The sequence below is a fragment of the Camelus bactrianus genome, chromosome 23, assembly GCF_048773025.1.
Source record: "Camelus bactrianus isolate YW-2024 breed Bactrian camel chromosome 23, ASM4877302v1, whole genome shotgun sequence".
In the NCBI taxonomy this organism is placed as follows: domain Eukaryota; kingdom Metazoa; phylum Chordata; class Mammalia; order Artiodactyla; family Camelidae; genus Camelus; species Camelus bactrianus.
Genome location: NC_133561.1, coordinates 37,692,138 through 37,713,752, shown reverse-complemented (window position 1 = coordinate 37,713,752; position 21,615 = coordinate 37,692,138). Strand labels below are relative to the sequence as shown.

General features: G+C 37.1%; 1 pseudogene; it reads right to left on the bottom strand.

Annotated features, from left to right (window-relative positions):
• The window catches only part of LOC141574815 (anoctamin-6-like), a 59,052-nt pseudogene that overhangs the window by 33,606 nt on the left and 3,831 nt on the right, over nt 1-21,615 (bottom strand).

Genomic DNA, 21,615 nt, shown 5'->3' with positions numbered 1-21,615 from the left:
AAGCAATTACACATATGTTCAAAGAGCTAACAGAAACCATGCCTAAAGAATTAAATTATGTGAACATCTCATTGTACAGAGAATATCAATAGATAAAATTTATATTAAAAACCAACAAGAAATTCTAGTGATACAAATATAATGACTAAAATGGAAATTTCAATAAGAGGTTTCTCTGTAGATACGAACTTTTTGAAGAAAAAGTCAGTTAACTTAAAACTACTGAGATTATCCAGTCTGTGGAACAGAAAGAAAAAGGAATGAAAAAATAATGAACACTGTGTCAGAGATAGGTGGGACACCATCAACAATACCTATACACACATATTGGGAGCGCCAGAAGGAAGGAGAGAAAAAAAGGGGTAGAAAAAATATATAAAGAAATAATGGCTGAAAACTTCCCAAATTTGATGAAAACATTAATTTGTACATCCCAGCAGCTCAAAAAACTCCATATGGTATAAACATAGAGACATCTAAAATCTGCACATCAGACTCAGTGTGTCAAAAGACAAGAACAAAGAATCTTGACAGCAGAAAGAGAAAAGTGGCTCAACATATACAAAGGCTCCTCAGTAAGACAGTTGATTTCTCATCAAAAACCATGGAGGCCAGAAGTAGTGTGATGGTATTGTCAAAGTGATAAAAGGAAAAGACTGTCACCAAGTATTTTATAGCCAGCAAAATGATTCTTCAAAAAAGTTAAAGGAGAAATTAAGACACTCCTACAAAAACAAAATCTGAAAGAATCCATTGCTAACAGGCCTGTTCTAAAAGAAATATTAAGGATAGTCCAGCAGCTGTAAATGAAAGGACACTCACCTGAAAAATAATGAGTACTAGTAGAGGTAACTACATGAGTAAAAAAATAAAACAGTATAAATAGAGTATTACATGTAAGTGTTTTCTTCTAATTGATGTAAAAGACAACTGCATAAAACAATACATATGAAACTGTGTAGATGCACTTATAAATGCATAAAGGTGTAATTTGTATGACAGTGATAGCATGAGGAGGGGGAGGGAAAAGACTGATACCAAAGCAAATTTTTTGTGTACTATTGAAATTAAGTTGGCATTCATGTGAACTAGATTGCTTTAAAAAAAGATGTTAATTATAATCTCCAGGGCAATGGAGGGGAAGGAGGAGGAGGAAGAGGAAGAGGAGGAGGAGAAGAAAAAGATAAAATAAACAACAAATTAAAATGGCACACTTGAAAATGCCTACTTTGTCCAAAAAAGTGTAGTAATAGAGGAATGGGAAAAGTAAAAGACATATAGAAAGCAGATAACAGATGTAAGTTCAACCTGATAAGAAATTACATTAATGTAAATGAATTAAACATTCTAATCAAAATACTAAAGGCAGAAATAAATGGAATAGAGAATAGATGAACAAAAGAATAATCAACAAAAAGAAAAGTTGGTTCTTTGAAAAGATCAACAAAAGTGAGAAATTTTTACCTAGTACTGAAGAAAAAAAGAGAGAAGATTCAAATTACTAAAATGAGAAATGAAAGGAAGGATGTCACTACTGCCCTTACAAAAATAACAAGGAATATAAGGGAATAACATGAATAATTATATAGCCAATAAATGAGATAATCTAGATGAAATTGATAAATTCCTAGAAGGACATAAATGACTGAAGCTAACTCAAGGAGAATTAGAAAACTCAAATAAACCTACAATAAGTAGTGTCTGAAATTGTAATCCAAAACATTCCCACAAGGAAATGCTAGGCCCGAATGGCTTTGCTGGTGAATTCCATCAACTACTTAAAGAAAAAACAAAAACAAAAACAAACAAAAAAAATGCTTCACAAATTCGTCTGAAAATAAAGAGGTGGGCACACTTCCCAATTCATTCAATAAGACTAGTATCACACTGATACCAAAAACAGACAAAGGCATCACAAGAAAACTAAAGAGTATCTCTTATGAATATAAATGCAAAAATCCTCAAGAGAATACAAGCAAATCCAATCCAGTAACATATAAAATAGACCACAGTTAAGTGGGATGTATCCAGGTATGCAAAGGCAGTTCAACATACAAAAGTCAATTCATGTAATGTGCCATATTAATAGAATAATGGATAAAATCTAGGAATAGAAGAGAACTTCCTCAACTTGACAGACAACATCTATGAAAATCCTGCAGCAAAGAACATACATAATGGTTAAAGACTGAATTAATTCCTCCCAAAATCAACATTGTACTACAGGTTCTAGTCAAAGCAACCAGAAAAAGAAAATAAAGCCTCCAGTTTAGAAAGAAAGAAATAAAACTATTTCGATTCCAGATGACATGATATTATATATTGAAATCACAAGGAATCCACAAAGAAAAAAAAGAGAGAGAAAAGAAAAAAAAAACCTATTAGAATTAATAACCCAGTCTGACCAAAATTGTAAGACATAAATCAGTATATAAAAAAGTAATTATATTTCTATACAACAGCAGTGAATAATCAAAAAATAAAAAGAAGGAAACATTTTCATTAGCAATAGCATCAAAAAGAATAAAATACTTAGGAATATTAAGAAAAATATGTGGAATACTGAGAAAAATGTCTGAAACTTGTATATTGAAAACTAAAATACTACTGATAGAATTTAAAAATGACCTAAAATAAATGGAAAGCTCCTCTGTGTTCATGGATCAGAAGCTTTATTAATGTTAGGATGGCAATTGTCCTCAAAATGACCTATACATTCAATGCAACTCTGGCTTTTTGACAGAAATGAACAAGCTGATACTAAAACTAATATGGAAATGCAAGATACCCAGAATAGTCAAAACAATTTTGAAAAAGAACAAAGTTTTGAAGTTTCCAAATTCAAAACTCACTAACAAAAGTGTAATTCATACAGTGCGGTACTTGCATAAAGGACAGACAAATAGATTGAGAGAAAAGAACTGAGAGTCCATAAACAAACTCTTACATGTAGCCAGTTAATTTTTGACAAGGTGCCATGACAATCCAATGGGGAAAAAATAATCTTTACAAAAATGATGCTGTGACACCTGAACATACACCTGGAAAGAAAGAAAACTGAACTTTTATCTTAACACCATTTATGAAATTTAACTCAAGACAAATCACAGACATGAAACTATAAACCTTTTAGAAAATGAACAATGAGAAAATCTTCAGGACTTTGGATTACAAATACTTCTAATATATGACACTAAAAGCACAAACAACAAAAGAAAAAAATCAAGTAAACTGGAATTCAGTAAAATTAATAATTTCTGTGCTTCAAAGGACTTCATCAAGAAAGTAAGAAGACAATCCACAGAATGGGTGAAAATATTTCCAATATTTTCCCTGATAAGGGACTTTTATCCAGAATAGACAAAGAGGACTTAAAACGTGACAATACAAAGACAAATACAATTAAAATGGGCAAAGAATTTGAATAGATGTTTCTCCAAAGAAGACATACGAATGGGAAATAAGCACATAAAAAGATGTTCAACATCAGTAGGCATTAGGGAAACAGAGATCAAAAGCACAATGACATGCCACTTCATACCAACTAGGATGACAAATATATATGATATATGATATATAAATATGTATCTATAAACCCGGTAATAAAGTGTTGATGAGGATGTGGAGAAACTGGACTCCTCATACATTACTACTGGAAATATAAAATGGTGCAGTCACTTTAAAAGCTACTTTAGCAATTCCTGAAAATGTTAAAAGTAGAATACATCCCAGCAATTCCATTTTTGATATATCCTCAAGAGAACTGAAAATATGTGTTCACACAAAAACTTGTCCATGAGCATTTACAGCAGAATTATTCATCATCAACTGATGGATGGATAAGCAATGTGGTGTACTTATAACAATGGCATATTATTTGAACACAAAAAGGAATTTGGGTACCGAAATATGCTACACCATGGATGAGCCTTGACAATGTCACACTAAATGAAAGACGACAATCAAAAAAGGCAGAATACTGTATGGTTCTACTTATATGAAATGCCCAGAACAGGCAAATCCGTAGAGGCAGAAAGTAGAGTGGTGGCTGCTGGGGGCTAAGGGAAAGGAAGGTTAGGGAGTGACTTACTAAAGGGTACTGGTTCCTTTTGGGAGTGATGGCTACACAACCCTGAAATGTTCTTAAAACCCTAATGCACACTTTCAAAGGCTGCATTTTATGGTACATGAATTATATCTCCATAAAGCTGTTATTCTTGAAGTTGAGCCCACCTATGGAGCAACTGGTACAGCACTGACTGCAGCATCCGGAGTGGGAGTGACCCACCAGGCCACCGTGAAGGAAAGCAGCACCTGACCCAGTGTTGGAGGGGCATGATCTTCTTGCCGACCGACACTGTGAGCAGCACAGACGAGGGGGCCAACAGAGCAAGCTGAGTTCGTGAAACAGGGTGAAGACACAAAGACCTCTCAATAAAACCATTAAGAGTGCACAGTCTCTAGGAGAACATATCTTTGTTTTTTAAATCTTGTTATGTCTGTTTTGTTTTCTATTACCTTTTTAATCTTTACTTTTTAAACAGTTCTATATGTTTATAGTTCTCATTTCATTTTTAATTCTCTTGGTTTTGATCTGTATTGTTTATTCACAGGTTTCAAATATTGTGTTTTGATTTTTTTCTTCTTTTTATTAAGGTTTTTAAAAGACACCTCAACTCGATTCCTAATCTGCTTCAACTTGCTCTTCTATTATTGATTATACACTTTTTTCAAACTTTCTTTTCCTCCATTCTTTTAAAATTCTCTCTCTCTCTCGTTTTTAAGTTTTATTCCCACAAAGACTTTAGATAGATAAATAAACTCCTTTAAGGATCACAATAGATAACTGATACTCCTTAAGCCACAGTGCCAGAGAGTTATAAGCATTATGAAGAAGCAGAGGCAGTACTCCCAATTAAAAGTGCAAGAGAAATCCCCTGAAAGAACGATCAATGAAATAGACATTGATGGCCTACTAGATCAATATTTCAAAAAAGAAGTGATCAAATTACTGAAGGAACTAAAAGAGATAGTGTTTAGAGACATAAAATATGTCAAAAACAAAATAGAAGCTATAAAGAAGAGCCAAGTAGAATTGGTAAATTCATTGGCTGAAATGAGGTCAGAACTAAAGGCTGTACAAAGCAGGCTAGATAATGCAGAGGAATGAATAAGTGACCTAGAATACAGGACAACAGAAAGCACCCAATCAGAACAGCTGAGAGAAAAACAAATAAAAAACAATGAAAACAATATAAGGAACCTATGGGATAATATAAAGCATGCCAATCTATGTATAATAGGGGTTCCAGAAGGGGAAGAAAGAACAAAGGGGATGGAAAAGGTATTTAAAGAAATCATGACTGAAAACTTCCCAATCCTAAAGGAGGAATCAGACACCCTAGTACAGAAGGCTCAGAGGTTCCCAAACCGGAAGAGCCCAAAGAGACCCACACCAAGACATAGCATAATCAAGATGGCCAGACTGAAGGATAAAGAAATGATCCTAAAGGCAGCAAGATAAAAACAAAGAGTGAGTTACAAGAGAAGGCTCTCAGCTGATTTCTCTACAGAAACACTACAGGCCAGAAGGGAGTGGCAAGATATATTCAAAGTCCTGAATGAAAAAGAAGATGCAGCCTAGGTTACTTTCTCCAGCAAAGCTATCCTTTAGAATAGGTAAGATATAGAATTTCACAGAGAAGCAAAAACTAAAAGACTTTAGCAACACTAAACCCATGCTAAACGAAATATTGAAAGGTCTATTCTAAATAGAAAAGATGCACGATGCTACAGAAATGAGAACTCATAAGTGGAAAGGTGATAACTACCACGAATTACAAATAGAATAAACATGAAATTGTAAAAGAAGACATATAAATCATTGATGGGAGAGGGAAGCAAGAAAATATAGAGTATTATTTTCTTTCTTCTTCTGTTTTTTAAATTTTTTTGTTCTTGGTAGGATGGGTTTGAGATTACATTACTATCTGTTTAGTACACACAGTTACAGTAATTAGTTAACAGACTTACAAAAAAGTGTAACTACAAGACAAAAACTTACAAGTGAGTCACAAAAACTAAATACAATCCAAGATAATACAAAGGAAAATTACCATACCACAAAAGGAAGAAGAAAGGAAGAAGAAATACCAAATCAACTGCAAAAATAGGTTCAAAATAGCAATAAACACTCATCTATCATTAATTACTGTAAATGTTAATGGACTAAATGCTCCAGTCAAAAGACAGAGTGGCAGACTGGATAATAAAGCAAGAACCTTCAATACACTGCATACAAGAGACACACTTTAGGGAGAAGGACACATATAGATTGAGAGTGAATGGACGGAAAAGGAAACTCCATGCAAATGGAAATTCCAAAAAAGCAGGTGTAGCAGTTCTGATTTCAGACAAAATAGACTTTAAAACAAGGGCCATGAAGAAAGATAAATAAAGACATTTTATAATGATTAAAGGAGCAATACAAGATGAGGACATTACAATCATTAATATATATGCATCCAACATGAGCACCTAAGTACATAAAACAACTATTAACAGAGAAAAAGGGGGAAATTGATGGGAATACAATCATTGTCAGAAATATTCACACCACATTAACATCACTAGACAGACCTTCCAGACAGAAAATAAATAAGGCAAAAGAGAAATTAAATGATACAATAGAAAAATTAGATTTAGTGGAGATTTTCAGAGCATTACAACCACCCAAAATAGGGTATACATTCTTTTCAATTGCACGTGGAACATTTTCTAGGATTGATCATGTACTTGGTCACAAAAGAAGTCCCAACAATTTTAAGAAAATAGAAATTATCTCTAGCATCTTTACTGACCACAATGTCATTGAAACTAGAAATCAACTTCAGAGAAACAAAGGAGAAAAAAAGGAAAGCATAGAGATTAAACTATATGCTATTAAAAAAAACAATGGGTCAATGATGAAATCAAAGTTGAAATTAAGGAATACCTTGAGACAAATGAAAATGAAAACATAACCACACAAAACTTATGGGACACAGCAAAAGCAGTGCTAAGAGGAAAGTTTAGGGCGATACAGGCCTTACTCAAAAAAGAAGAACAATATCAAATAAACAATCTAACCCACCAGTTAAAAGAACTAGAAACAGAAGAGCAAAAACACCCAAAAGTCAGCAAAAGGAAGAAAATAATAAAGATCAGGGAGGAAATAAATAAAATAAAGATTAAAAAGAAATAGAGAAAATAACCAATCACACCAAAAGCAATTTTTTTGAAAGAGTAAATAAAATCAACAAACCTCTGGGAAAACTCACAAAGAATAAAAAAGAGAGAGCACAAATTTGCAAAATAAGAAAGGAAAATGGAGAAATTACAACAAATAACATAGAAATACTGAATATCATATGAGAATATCTTGAAAAACTACATGGAAAAAAATGGATAACCTAGAGGAGATGGACGTTTCTGGAAACATACAATCCACTAAGACTGAATCAAGAAGAAACTGACCACTTGAACAAACCGATCACTAGGAATGAAATTGAATTAAAAATAAAAAAACTTCCCTACAAATAAAAGTCCAGGACTGGACAGCTTCACCAGGGAATTTTACCACACATACAAAAAGAACTCATACCAGTCCTTCTCAAACTCTTCCAGAAGATTGAAAAGAAGGAATATTCCCAAACTCATTCTATGATGCCACCATCACCCTGATACCAAAACCAAGCCAAGACACCACCAATAAAGAGAATTACAGACGAATATCACAGATGAACACAGATGCAAAAAAGTCCTTACCAAAATACTAGCAAATAGAATCCTACACCACATAAAAAAGATTATACATCATGCTCAAATGGGGTTCATCTCAGGGATACAAGTGTGGTTCAACATATGCAAATCAATCAATGTAATACTTCACATCGACAAGAGAAAGGACTAAAACCATATGCTCATCTCAATAGATGCATAAAATCTTTTGATAAAATTCAACACCCATTTATGATAAAAATTCTCACCAAAGTGGGTATTGAGGGAATGTATCTCAACATCATAAAAGCTATATATGACAAACCTACAGCCAGTATAGCACTCAACGGTGAAAACCTCAAAAGCTTCCCACTAAAATCTGGGACAAGACAAGGATGCCCACTATCACCACTCCTATTCAACATAGTCTTGGAAGCGCTGGCCACCGCAATCAGGCAAGTAAGAGAAGTAAAATTTGTCTAAATTGGAAAAGAAGAGGTAAAAGTGTCACTATATGCAGATGACACGACACTATATATAGAAAACCCTAAAAGATACACACCAAAACTACTAGAGCTGATCGAAGAATTTAGCAAGGTAGCAGGTTACAAGATTAATGTTCAAAATCATTTTCATTTCTTTACAGTAATGATGAATCAACAGTAAAACAAAGTAAAGAAACAATCCCCTTTAAAATAGCACCCAAAGTAATAAAATATCTAGGAATAAATCTAACCACAGAGGTGAAAGAATTATACACAGAAAACTATAAACCATTGTTGAAGGAAATTAAAAAAGACTTTAAAAAATGGAAAGGTATACCATGCTGTTGAATTGCAAGAATCAATATTGTTAAAATGGTCACACTGCCCAAGGCAATCTACAGATATAATGCAATCCCTTTCAAATTACCCCAGACATATTTCATAGAACTAGAACAAATCACAATAAAATTTATATGGAACCATCAAAGACGTAGAATTTCCAGGGCATTACTGAAGAAAAAAAGAAAGAGGCTGGAGGAATAACTCTCCCAGACTTCAGACAATACTATAGAGTTACAGTCATCAAGACAGCATGGTATTGGTACAAAAACAGACATATAGACCAATGGAACAGAATAGAGAGCCCAGAAATGAACTCACAAACTTTTGGTCAACTAATCTTCGACAAAGGAGGCAAGAATATACAATGGAATAAATACAGTCTCTTCAGCAAGATAAACATAAGACAAAATACAATAAACCTCCTAGAAGAAAATACAGGCAAAATATCTGACATACATCTCAGAAATGTTCCCCTAGGGCAGTCTACCCAAGCAATAGAAATAAAAGCAAGAATAAACAAATGGGACCTAATGAAACTTACCAGCTTCTACAAAGCGAAGGACACCATAAGTAAAACAAAAAGACAACCTACAGAATGGGAGAACATTTTTGCAAATGAAACTGACAAAGGCTTGATCTCCAGAATATATAAGCAGCTCATATGACTTAATAAGAAACAACCAAATAACCCAATCCAAAAATGGGCAGGAGACCTAGAAAAGCAATTCTCCAAGGAAGACATACAAATCATCAATGGGCACATGAAAAAATGCTCAATATCACTAATTATCAGAGAAATGCAAATCAAAACTACAATGATGTATCACCTCAAACCAATCAGAATGGCCATCATTCAAAAATCCAAAAATGACAAAAGCTAGAGAGGCTGTGGAGAAAGGGGAACCTCCTACACTTCTGGTGGGAATGCAGTTTAGTGCAGCCACTGTGGAAAACAGTATTGAGTTTCCTCAAAAGACTAGGAATAGACTTGCCATATGACCCAGGAATCCCACTCCTGGGCAAATATCCTGAAGGAACCCTACTTCAGGATGACACCTGCACCCCAATATTCAGAGCAGCATTATTTACAATAGCCAAGACATGGAGACAGTCTAAATGTCCATCAACGGATGACTGGCTAAAGAAGTGGTATATTTATACAATGGAATACTACTTGGCCATAAAAACTGACAATATAGGGCCATTTGCAGCAACATGGATGCTCCTGGAGAATGTCATTCTAAGTTAAGTAAGCACGGTAACAAGGAATAAAGTTACCTCCAGGTACAGTTATTTTGATTAAAATATCCATACAGAAAGCAAGTCACCCCCATGACTGCTGCCAGTAGGAGGATCTGAGTGTAATAACTCAGCCAAGCAAATTAGATTCAGACCTTCTCTGCACAGAATTTCCTGCAGAAAGACAGAAGGTAGTTTCAGAAGACACACATAATCACTCTGTAGCTTCATCCTCATGTTAATCCCTTTTTTCTTTGTTTTTTGGGGGGGGCATAATTAGGTTTATTTATTTGTTTTTTTAATTGGAGGCATTGGGGATTGAACCCAGGACCTCATGCATGCTAGGCATGAACTCTACCACTGAGCTATACCCTCCCTCCATCATATTAATTTCTGATTCTAAATCAAGGGGGCTTTAAGTTTAAACCTCTGGCTCAATTCACACTTAAAACATATGCGTTTTCATAGCAGCCCCTGAAATCTACCATGAAATAAGAAGTATTTTATGCATCATAGAAGTACAGATCACTGGTTCACCTGCTGAAGAGAGATAAATGAGAACAGAGCAAAGGAGGGGACGAGGCCGACTCCGGAGCAGATGCAGGGGATCATCACCACTCACTGGACAGTCTGGCACATTCAACAAATCCCCCCAAATATCATTCTTAACAGGCTTGACACAAGTGGACGTCAACAACTTGCTCAGTCATCTGCTCCTGCCTTATCTTGGGAAGGTCCCTGGAGCAAATGCATCGTAAACCACAGATAATAAGGAAATGGCTGATAATGATAACAACTGGGAGTGCAATGTCTCTCTGACAAAATATTTATAAAACTCATTGTGGGAATGGGAGAGGGCAGGAGGCATGTGACTGAGGAAGATACTGCCCTGTATTCTTTGTATCTAGCACGTCTGTTGTTCCTAGGTTTTAAAAACTCTTCAATGTTTCCCAGTTAATCTGGAGCAGATGGAACAGGCCAGGGAGGCAAGATTAGAAGAAAGGAAGCAGGGCATGAAGCGGTGCCATGCTGGTCCTGAAAGGGAGACAGACACAGACAGGCAGGCACAGAGGGTTTAGGGATGAGGCGGAACAATGAGACGGCGGCTCAGGTGTGTCTTGCTGTTCCTGATACTTCCCTCAACTGGCTCACTGCTGACTCGGCAGTGCTGGGTAAAACCTGTGGATTTCCTCAGCTCTGAGTTCTCTCTGAGGCTTCCGGCTCAGTCTGGAGCTGAGATGAGCTCCGAGGGCTTAGCCTAGGGAGGACTCAGCTCTGAGAACAGCCTGGAGTCCTGGGAAACTTCACACAGGTACCCCCATGGGCTTGACCAGCGCTCACAGGGCTGCTGTGAGATCAGCTTCATCGTCAGAGACCTGGGCGTGGACCATTCCATGGGGGAAAGGGCTGAGCCCGATGCCAAATCAGATAGGAGGGACAAAGTGTGTTCATTCTCATGTGACTGGGCTTTGTGGCCTGGCTCACGGATGGCAGGCTCAGGATGGTGTCTGGCAGAGAAAACCCTGGCAATGGGTTTGAGATGTCTTGGACTCTTTCTTGTTAAGCTTTTTGTAATACATTCTTATCATCTTTCAGTCCTGAAAATGCCACATTCAAAACTGAAAGAATGTTAGATGTTGCCTGTTCTAACTGGCCAATGGTAAACACTCCCTGCTACAGTTAGAGAGCTGGTCAGGCAGCCTCTGCCTGGATTTTTACAGTGACGGGGAGTTCATTACTTCCAAATGTTACATGTCGGTAAAAATGTCAGAAAGAATTTCTGAAACTTAAACAGATGTCTGCCTCCTAATCCTTGCTGAAAGGCTAGGAATAATGAGGATCCCTTCAAATGTATTTTGTCTGATTCTTATATCTCTCTGTCAAAAACACCCCAATTCTTAACATCAATTTTTCAAAATTCAGCTTTGATTTCTTTTTATCAAAGTTATACCACACATTCATTAAAGAGTCAAACAGTTCTCAAACACCGATTGTAAAAAGGAGCAGTTGCCAACAACCGCCCCATTTCCTGGCCAGAAGCAACCAGTTCAGCTCCTACTGCTGACTCTTGGAATAATTACTCCCTTTCTCTGACTAATATCCATGTAACACAGCCTACTGACTTTTTCAGATTTATGTAACACCTATTTAACTTTCTATTTTGGAAAATGAGGATTAAGCTCTCTTTCAATCCCCATCTCATCTACATCCCAAAACTTCATTCTTCCAACCTTTTGATACAATTACATTATAATTTTGACCAGCTCAGTATCCTTACTTTAAGTTATTAGGACTCTGTACAGACTGTTCACAGCTGTAGCAAGTTGTCTGCTAGGCTTACTTTTTTCTTCCCTACTTTATTTTTCCTGGAGTTAATAATTGTCTTGGTGGTTCATAGCTTAGATTTCTGTGCACTTAACAATTCAACCCCAGGCCTTCCCCTAATGAATAACTTTCTCAATACTTCCCAATACATTGTTTACAAATTTCATCTCCTTGAATAAATCTCTTCAGATCTCTTTCAATCAGGATTAACGACATTCTAGACTTGTCACAGAGCTCAAGGGGCCACTAGTGGGAAGCAACAAAGGGAACACATGGACCAGGAGCAGGGAAAAGATCAACATATTTTCCTTAGCAAAACATACTTAAAATAGTGGGAAAATTATTTTCTTTACAAAAACACTCACAAACCCCAAAAGCCCATAAAGAATGATTAAAGAGCCATCAAACCCATTGCCCTGCCATCAAATACTGTATAAGAAAACAAAAATAACACAATGAAAATATCATATAAATATAAATCTTAAGGGAGATGGGATACACTCAGTGGCAGTGTATGTGCTCAGCATTCATAAGGTCCTAGATTCGATCTTCAGTACCCTCATTAAAAAAAAAAAATTAAAAAGAAAAGAAAAATGTATCAACTTTAAATGTTTACATATGTACAAACATCCTCTTTTAAAACTGTGTTCTACAGGATAACCCGGGTTAATGAGAAACTGCCTCTTCATGTCTGTGATCCTGCTGATAATTGAGGGAGGAAATTAGGGTATGACCACATGAAATAAAATCCCTTATGAAATAATGATCCCAGGTGACAATCATTATTGGCTGCTGTCATCACAAAAAAGAGAGTCAACTGGACATTATGTACCTTATGCTAGGAGTACAAAACTTCACATAACAAGTATTCTTGCACAAAGTTGAACCTCAATCAGATCAAGCTTTTAGGGGAGGATCAAATCACTTAGTTAAAGCAAATACATAGGATGGAGAAACAAGTCTTACACCACAGGAGAGAATGAAATCAGCCAGTCAGGAAATAGAGAAACCCCTCAGCAATTTCAAAGGAAAATGAGAAACAGGAAAATTATAGATTAGAACCCAGTTGAGAGATATGCTAGCAGAAATGTCTGAACCTAGTCTGGATCCTGATTTCAACCCCAAAACTACTTAAAAGTGTATTTTTGTGACAATCATGGAATTATTTTCTAACCCTAAAAAAAAAAAAAGGAATATTCCAATTGTATTTGAAAGAGACCTTGTCATTTCACTAATGAAAGTTTAAGTTATGTAGGATTGTCTTCAAAATGATCCCTTAGTGAGAGAGGGGAGGAGGTGGAGATGAAAGATGCAACAACAGTGACACTGAGTTGATAATTCTGGAGCTGGGTGACTGATACAGGCAGGCTGGCTGTGCTGTTCTCTCAACTTCTGTACGTGTTTGAATCTTTCCATAAAATGTGAAACAAACAAAAAGACTTCCGTGTTTAAAAACCCTCACTTGGAAGGTTAAGAGTTTTGCCCAAGTAGGTGGGCACCTGCATGGGGCGCTGAGATTAGGAAGATCAGGCACCTGGCTCCAGGCCGACCTGGGGCTACCTTGACCCTCTCTTCTCCTCACCATCCACAGCCAGCCCATAACTGCATCCTGTCAGCTCCACTCCCCAAACACGTTCTCCCTGGCTCCCACCATCTCTCATCTGGCACACTCCAAGAGCCTCCGACCAGGCCTCCCTGCTTCCTGGGTCCCTGCAATTCATTCTCCACATTATCTTTGCAAAATGTGAGAGAAAATTACTTTAGTGCTTAAACAATCTTGACTGCTTCTCACTGCACTTAGAGTCTACACTCCTTTCCGTGCTCCTGATGCCCTTCTAAACCTTGCGTCTCATCACTCTCACCAGCGCTGGCTCCAGTATCTCCTCAAACCTGCTGAGCACATTTATGCCTCGGGGCCAATGGACATGCTGCCTCTATTCCTGGGGTGACTTTTCCCAGATCCTCAAAGTCCAGCCTCCTTATCACCATCTCAGCTCACATGTCACCTACTCAAAGATAGCTTTCTTGACTCACTTCCCCCCAAGTCTCCCATCTCAACACTGTGTTACTTCCTTCATTTCAATCTGACATTGTTCCTTATTCGCCCGATTATTTTTGTTTGCTCGGTTGTCCTTGGCCTCCCTCCCCCCAGCAGCCTTGCCCAAGCAGCATAAGCTCCCGGGGAGCAGCCGGCACTGGTGCTCTGAGAAGACACATGCTGAGCGTGACATTACAGTCACGTGGTGTAGTGAAACGGTGTCGAACAGCAGATACAGCAAATCAGTGAGAATTTCTCTCTTATTTTATAATTTAAGTGAAACCTAACATTTACTCCTGTTTGATGAAGAATTTGGTAAGTCTTTGGTCCCAGTGCCTGGACGGCAACCCCTAAAGCCTTGAAATTTCCCAAGATAGGAGTGTCTCTGTTATTCATGGTGGACCCTTGGATGGCTTGTGCTCATGGGATGACTCAGGATGGGGACTGGCCAGCCAGAGACACCAACCATGTGATTAGAGGAGTGGGGCTTTGAGCTGTGTGACAGGTGAGTGACCACCAGGAGAGGAAGGGGCTCAAGGGTTAGGGCTAAGGAAAGGTCTGAGTTACAGTTAGGGTTTTGGTTAGCCATGTCTGTAGTGACTCAATCATGCCTTTGCAATAAAGCCTCCAGTAAAAACTTGGGGCAACAAAGCTCAGAGCTCCTGTGAGCTTCCTGGTTGTTAACACTCTTGGAGGACTGTCACACTCAGATGCCATGAGGGCAACCCTGAGCCCTTCCAACTGGAGTGCTCTCCACAACAGCTCACCTGATGAGATCTAAGGGCTGTGTCTTGTCTATGCTTCGAGGAGGAGCCCATTCCCTGTACAGAAGGCCCTGTTCGCTGGGGCAGCTGAGGTCCTCTGATGGAGGCTGAAGTTGCACTGGGAAGCAGAAGCAAACAGGTGAGCGTCACTGTCACCACGTGTTCACAAGTTCTGTTGATAAAATGTGATGCTAACACTTCATGGTCATTTGTAAATAAGGGGCCCTCACTTGCCAGAAGGGATGGAAGTACCATATAACTTTTCATAATTCTCACCCAGGACTAATACTAACCCCTTGAGGGTCATTTGCAAACGTGGATGGAAAGGACCACTTGGATGTTACAGTCCTGGGGCCACCGTGGGTACCTGGTGAGAGCCTTGCAGATGCTTAATGTCCTACAAGCAGGCCAGTCTTACATAGCAAAAAACTAGGCCACCCATGTGCCCAAACTGCTGCAGTGGAGGGACACCTGATGGTCTAGCCCCCCTCCTTGGACACCCAGAAGATCCTAGACTCTGGCAGGTTAGGGGCAGGGTTAATTCTAAAACCCAGGCTTTTTTGTCTCCACAATTCAGTAGTTATTCTGTGACAGCACATGGAATGTAAACAAGAAACTTGACATAATGTTATATATTTAGCTTACTCAAGAAACAAAATTTAAATCCAGTCATTCTTCTTCCCACCTGACCTACTTTCCTTCCTCCTTTACTAGAACCAGATTATCACCCGCCCAGCCTTAGCATGGGTCCTGACTCCACTTACCTCCCTTCCAAACACCGCATGAGATGATTCCTCAGCCTGGATGTGGGACCAGCAATTACAAGAGGCTTTAGTGGAAAAGAACTCATTGTGTGCAGATGCTAGCTACACACTATAGAATCCTGGTGTCCCACATTAGTAATCATGACAGCTGTTTGCAAGAGTCCCCAAAGTTCATTTCAGGATCTCACTGCTAATTTTGCTGGGGCATAAATATAAAACATGTGGACTGTCGGGCTGGATTGCTATGCTGGGTCTCTGAGCCAGGAATCTCAGTGTCTGCTCCCTGCACCCAGCTCCCTGTTCTGTTCATGCATGTGTACCAAGCAGCTGTTTAGTGTCCTCGTTTTAGTATCTTACACAGTACATTTCAGTATTGTCTTCATCCACAAATACGTGTACCACACAGTAGTAATTATCAATCTCAGTCTTTGCTTTCTTTGGTCTTAGAGAGTCAGATAAATGGATAGCAAAGATAACAAAGCCATAGAGCTCTATAATATAGTATTTCCTTTATTTCAATGACAGAATTTATTTAAAGAGATTAGATATAATATTCTTGCATTTATGGTATCATTAACCATCTGAAGCAGTCACATTTTAACAACTTCATTTCATGAGAGATGTTATCAGTTAGAGAAGTGCTCCTGAATTTGAGGATTTGCTGTCACCTCAGACAGAGTCCCTAAAAAAAGTCAACACTCTGTGGTATTGCCATCATGACAAGAAACCAGGCAGATGAATTTTGGATTGCTCTGTGACATTCTACATAGTGAACAGCTAGAAAATGGTATTTCAGAGGGAAAAAGCCTGAATTACAGAAAATGATAAATGAAATGGTCTAACATGCATTTCTCTTACAAGGAACTAATACTTCTTTGGTTGATAATAACATCTGTCATTTATTATGAAAAGAGATGACAGATGCATAGTACTTACTATTAGCCAGGGCTGTTCTAACATTGAAATGGATTCATTAATTCCCATAGCAACTCTACGAGAAGGGTACTCTTACTATCCCCATTTTATTGATGAGGAACTTGATAAACACAGAGGCTAAATGACTTTTACAAAGTCGACAGTGAGAAACCAGCACAGGTGTTCCAGCCTGAGTCTATGCTTTTCGCCGCTGCTTCCTTTTATCTTTTTCTTTTCTTTTTATGTGGGGGGGTGGGGAGGTAATAAGGTAATTCAGGTGGGGGTTGGGGAGGTAATTAGGATAATTTATCTATTTTAGAGGAGGTGCTGGGGGCTGAACCCAGGACCTTGTGCGTGCTAACCATGCACTCCATCACTTGATCTGTACCCTCCCCTCTAGAGTCTATGCTCTTAGCTGCTAATCCACACTGCCCCACACGGTAACTCTGGGGGAATTACAGTTCATTCATTCATTCACTCATTTAAACTCAGCCTTCCCTGTTCCTGGGATTCAGCAGTGAACAAGACAACATGGTTCCTGCTCTAAATGAGCTTGTAGCCTTCTGACATATTATCTTCATTTTACCCAGGAAGAAACAAATTCAAGAAGATTAGCTCTTTCTTGTTAACACCAGAGGATACATGAGGTGCTTTATTTCATTTCTGCCATTTGACTTACACCATGGAGAGGGAAAGCTGCCTTGCAGTTCCCAGAGCTCACAAGCCTGTTAATCCTGAATTTTTTAACATTGTCCCTTACTTGATACTTGATCTGAGAAAGGATGAAATAAACCTAAGAAGATTCTAAAAGAGATTGTGTGGTTTATACAGGGTAACTAACCAGCCAGTGTTTACTATCCTAACAGGAATCTGTAGGCATACTTCTTTTCTTTCTCTTTTTTCCTTTATTTTGGGGCAGTTTTTAAAAACCAAACAAAACCAACCAAACTAAGTCACTGATAATTCAACAACAGGTTCTAAATCACCCCCAAGACAGCAGCTAAATTTGGTTTAGACTTACAATGTAGCTTCCGGTGGCTGAATTGAAGAATGTGTCTCTATCCTGAATATAAGAGCCATTCATGCAGCTCTTCTCAAATGGGGCAGTGAAAAACTCTTGCTCTGGGTTGATACTTTCATCCACTTGGAGGACTTTCAAAAAACAGCTGAAATTATTGAAGTCTGAGGAACAGGTTTCCAGATCATTGGGTTTCAGAGGCAATTTTATGTGCAGTATCTCAGCGTATGTACACAGCATCTCCCACAGGGTGTGTACTTTTACAAATACAAGCTTGTCATCCAAAACTTATATTGGGAGAATGAAAACACAAAACAGGAAGCTATTTTTACATTTTTAATACACAGATTTTTCTTACCTTGATGGTAGTCAAAGCATGTGTGCAAACACACACACGTAGGACACTGGTAAAAGTAAAGATATAATAAAAATAGATTTGTAAACATCATACATTTTTGCCTTAAAGATAATTTCTTTGTTGAAATTACTGAAAAATTAATTAAAATCCTTACATTTCATTCACAGAATTGCCAATGTTTTAGATGAAGAAAAGCAAACTTGTTAATTTTTAGTCCAAATTAGTAACTAAAAAAAACAAAAAAACTAAAATATTTTTTGCAGTGGTATTGTAATCACAATTTTAAAATTTTCTTAAATCTAGAAGAGGACTATTCATATTTGTTCAATGTAGAGTTAAACAACCATTAAAAAGGATTTAAAAGTATTGTATTTATTGATATGGAATATATAATAAAAGGAAAAAGCAAAAAATTCTGAAATAATAATTTTCCTTTTTGGAAGGGAAAAATATCTACATTTGAGCAAAAAAAATTTTAGAATTTTTAAGATTCTTTATGGATAATTAAAGTATAGATGATTTTTAATTCCACTATTCTTACATTTTCAATTTTTTTGGGTAAATTTTTATGATAAAAAATCTTTAAAAAGGTTCTTGTATAAACACATTAATAGATATATTTATGACTACATTCTTTGGCTATTAAAAAAGATCTCCTAGCTTTGGATCTGAAACATACATTCCACAGTGCAGATTCTGCCTGACTCCCCTCACAGCCCACAGAGAAAGCGTGGCTGGGGTGAAATATTTCAGATGCCATTCCAGCAATCCGGGTAACATGCAGGCCCCCAGCCCATGGCTGCAAAGGGACTGACACTCACTGATCTGGTTGCTCCCAGCTGCAGACCATCACAGATGAGGTTAGATTCATAGGCTCATGTTTTTCTCTGTCAAAAGAAATCAGAAAAGTTTAGGCTTTTACTTTCACCAAGGGAACAAGAAGTTGTTTGATTGTTTTTATACAAAAAAGTAACAACAAACCAATTTGAACCTGATGAAAAGATATTTGCTCAAAACAGCACAGTAGCAATGAAGGTGCTCTGGCTGGCAGGGACTTGTTGGATTACTGTGAGTGCTGGACTCCTCACATGGAATTCTCTTGGCACTCCAGAAGGCCTGTGGTTGTCCCCATGAGCTTTTGGCCATTTGTGGTGCACAAAAGTCTCTGGCTTTGCCACAATTTCAAAGCCTTTTTTGGACTATGAAAGGTTTTGCACTCAAATGGAGTTTTTTTGAGTCCCACTCACTGATGTCATTTACCAGAATTATAGTCCAGGTCTGACATTCTAGACTTTTAAATTCTTGCAGACATTCAAATGGTTCAGGTTTGGATGTGTATTCACCTCTGCAAGCCAGGACCAAATTCGATAAAACCACCCAGACAAGTTAAGCAAAATGCAAAGAAATTTTTCTCTCTGCAAGACTGAAATGTCTGTGAAGCTATAAAAATTTCTACATCTAAAAAAATAGGGAACAAACTCATCAATAACATGTCTATCCATATTGCATGGCCATTTAAAAAATTACTGTATTTACTGCTATTAAATTCTATCTGGCTTTTGCCAAATTGTGTCCTAAACTGTAAGGAAAGTATATAAAGGAAGAGACTTTTTGATATTTTAAGAGAAAAAGGAACCCTCCTACACAGTTGGTGGGAATGTAAATTGGTGCAGCCACTATGGAGGACAGTATAGAGGTTCCTTAAAAAACTAAAAATGGACTTCTGTGTGATCCAGCAATCCCACTTATGGGCATAAGTCTGGAGAAAAATATAATTCAAAAAGACACATGCACCCCAATGTTCACAGCAGCACTATTTACAATAGCCAAGACACTGAAACAACCCAAATGTTCACTGACAGATGGCTAGATAAAGAAGGTGTGGTATATTATATATATATATATATATATATATATATATATATATATATATATATATATATATATATGTATACATATATATATATACACACACATATATACACATGCACACACACACAATGGAATACTGTTCAGCCATAAAAAATAAAATAATGCCATTTACAATAACATGGATGGACCTACAGGCTATTATGCTAAGTGAAATAAGTCAGAGAAAGAAAAACAAATATTCTATCTATTAACTTATATGTATATCTAAAAACTAAATCAAATTAATGACTATAACAAAACAGAAATAGACTCACAGGTACACAGAACAGACTGGTGTTTACCAATGGAGAGAAGGAGGAGAGGGGAGGCAGGATGGGTGTAGGGGATTGAGAGGTAAAAAGTACTACATATAAAATGGATAGTTTACAGGGATGTATCATACAGCACAGGGAAATATAACCATTATTTTATGGTGACTTTTAGTGGAATATAGCCTATAAAAATGTTGAGCCTCTGTGTTGTACACCTGAAACTAATATGATGTAAATCAACTACTCAATTACAAAATTTTTAATCAAAGTTTTCTTTTCATATTATTTGCAATAAGTTAGAAGCCAGCACTGTCCAATAAAAACATAATGCAAGTCACAATTTTCCAGTAATCCCATTTAGAAAATAAAAAGGAACAAGTGAAATTAATTCCAGTAATAATTATATTTATCCCAAAATATCCAATATACTATTATTTCAAAAGAGTGATTAACACTTTTAAAACTTATTAATAAATATTTTACATTATTTTTGTTGTACTAAGTCTTGAAAATCTATGATGTATTATCCACTTATAGAACATCTCAATTCACAATAGCCACATGTGGCTGGTGGCTACCATACTGGACAGAGCAGATTACACCATTCACACTTCTGATAAATTACCTGCTCTCTTACTTGCAGAAAAGGCTTTAGATATTCCCTATATCAAACAAAACAACCTTGACAGGTGGGGAGTATTTTCATTATAAAGTGAAAAATAAAGGTAAGAGAGCCATGGTTACATGTATGTTAATGTAACAATACCTTCTTAATTCATTCAGGACTTTACAATCTTATTTCATATGCTAAGGATTCACTGTCACTGGGCAATGTTTTTCAGTATTATCATCTTTGGAATTGAGAGGCTTCTGATGACCCTTCTTTGTGCATCTGTACATAAAAGAAAATAACAAAACAGAGAAAAAGATCTTATCAAAGATAATTTAGGGGGGAGGGTATAGCTCAAGTGAAAGATCATATTCTTAGCATGCACAAGGGCCTGGGTTCAATCCCCAGTACTTCTTCTAAAAATAAAATAAATAAAAACCTAATTACCACCCCCTGCAAAAAATTAATTACTTTAATTGAAAGTTAAAAAAAGATAACAGTGCAGGCTTATTAGGCTACAAGAGCTACAATGAATGCCCCCTCCATTCATTTAGAAGAAGTCTCACAGTATTTCCCAACATAAAGGCTAAAATATAATTCAAAACACTGTCTGATGGTCAGCATGATTTTAACAAAAAAGTAGATAATTACCTCCCTGGTGTCAAAGCTCTGTCAGAGATGTGCACAGAAAATTTAATAAAAATGCTTTTGCAACTACGTTTGAGAGAAATGCTGAGAAATGATCTTTTCTGTTGGAAATTAGCCTGCTTTTACATTCTGCAGTAGGCATACATATTTACAAACCAGGCAGGAATT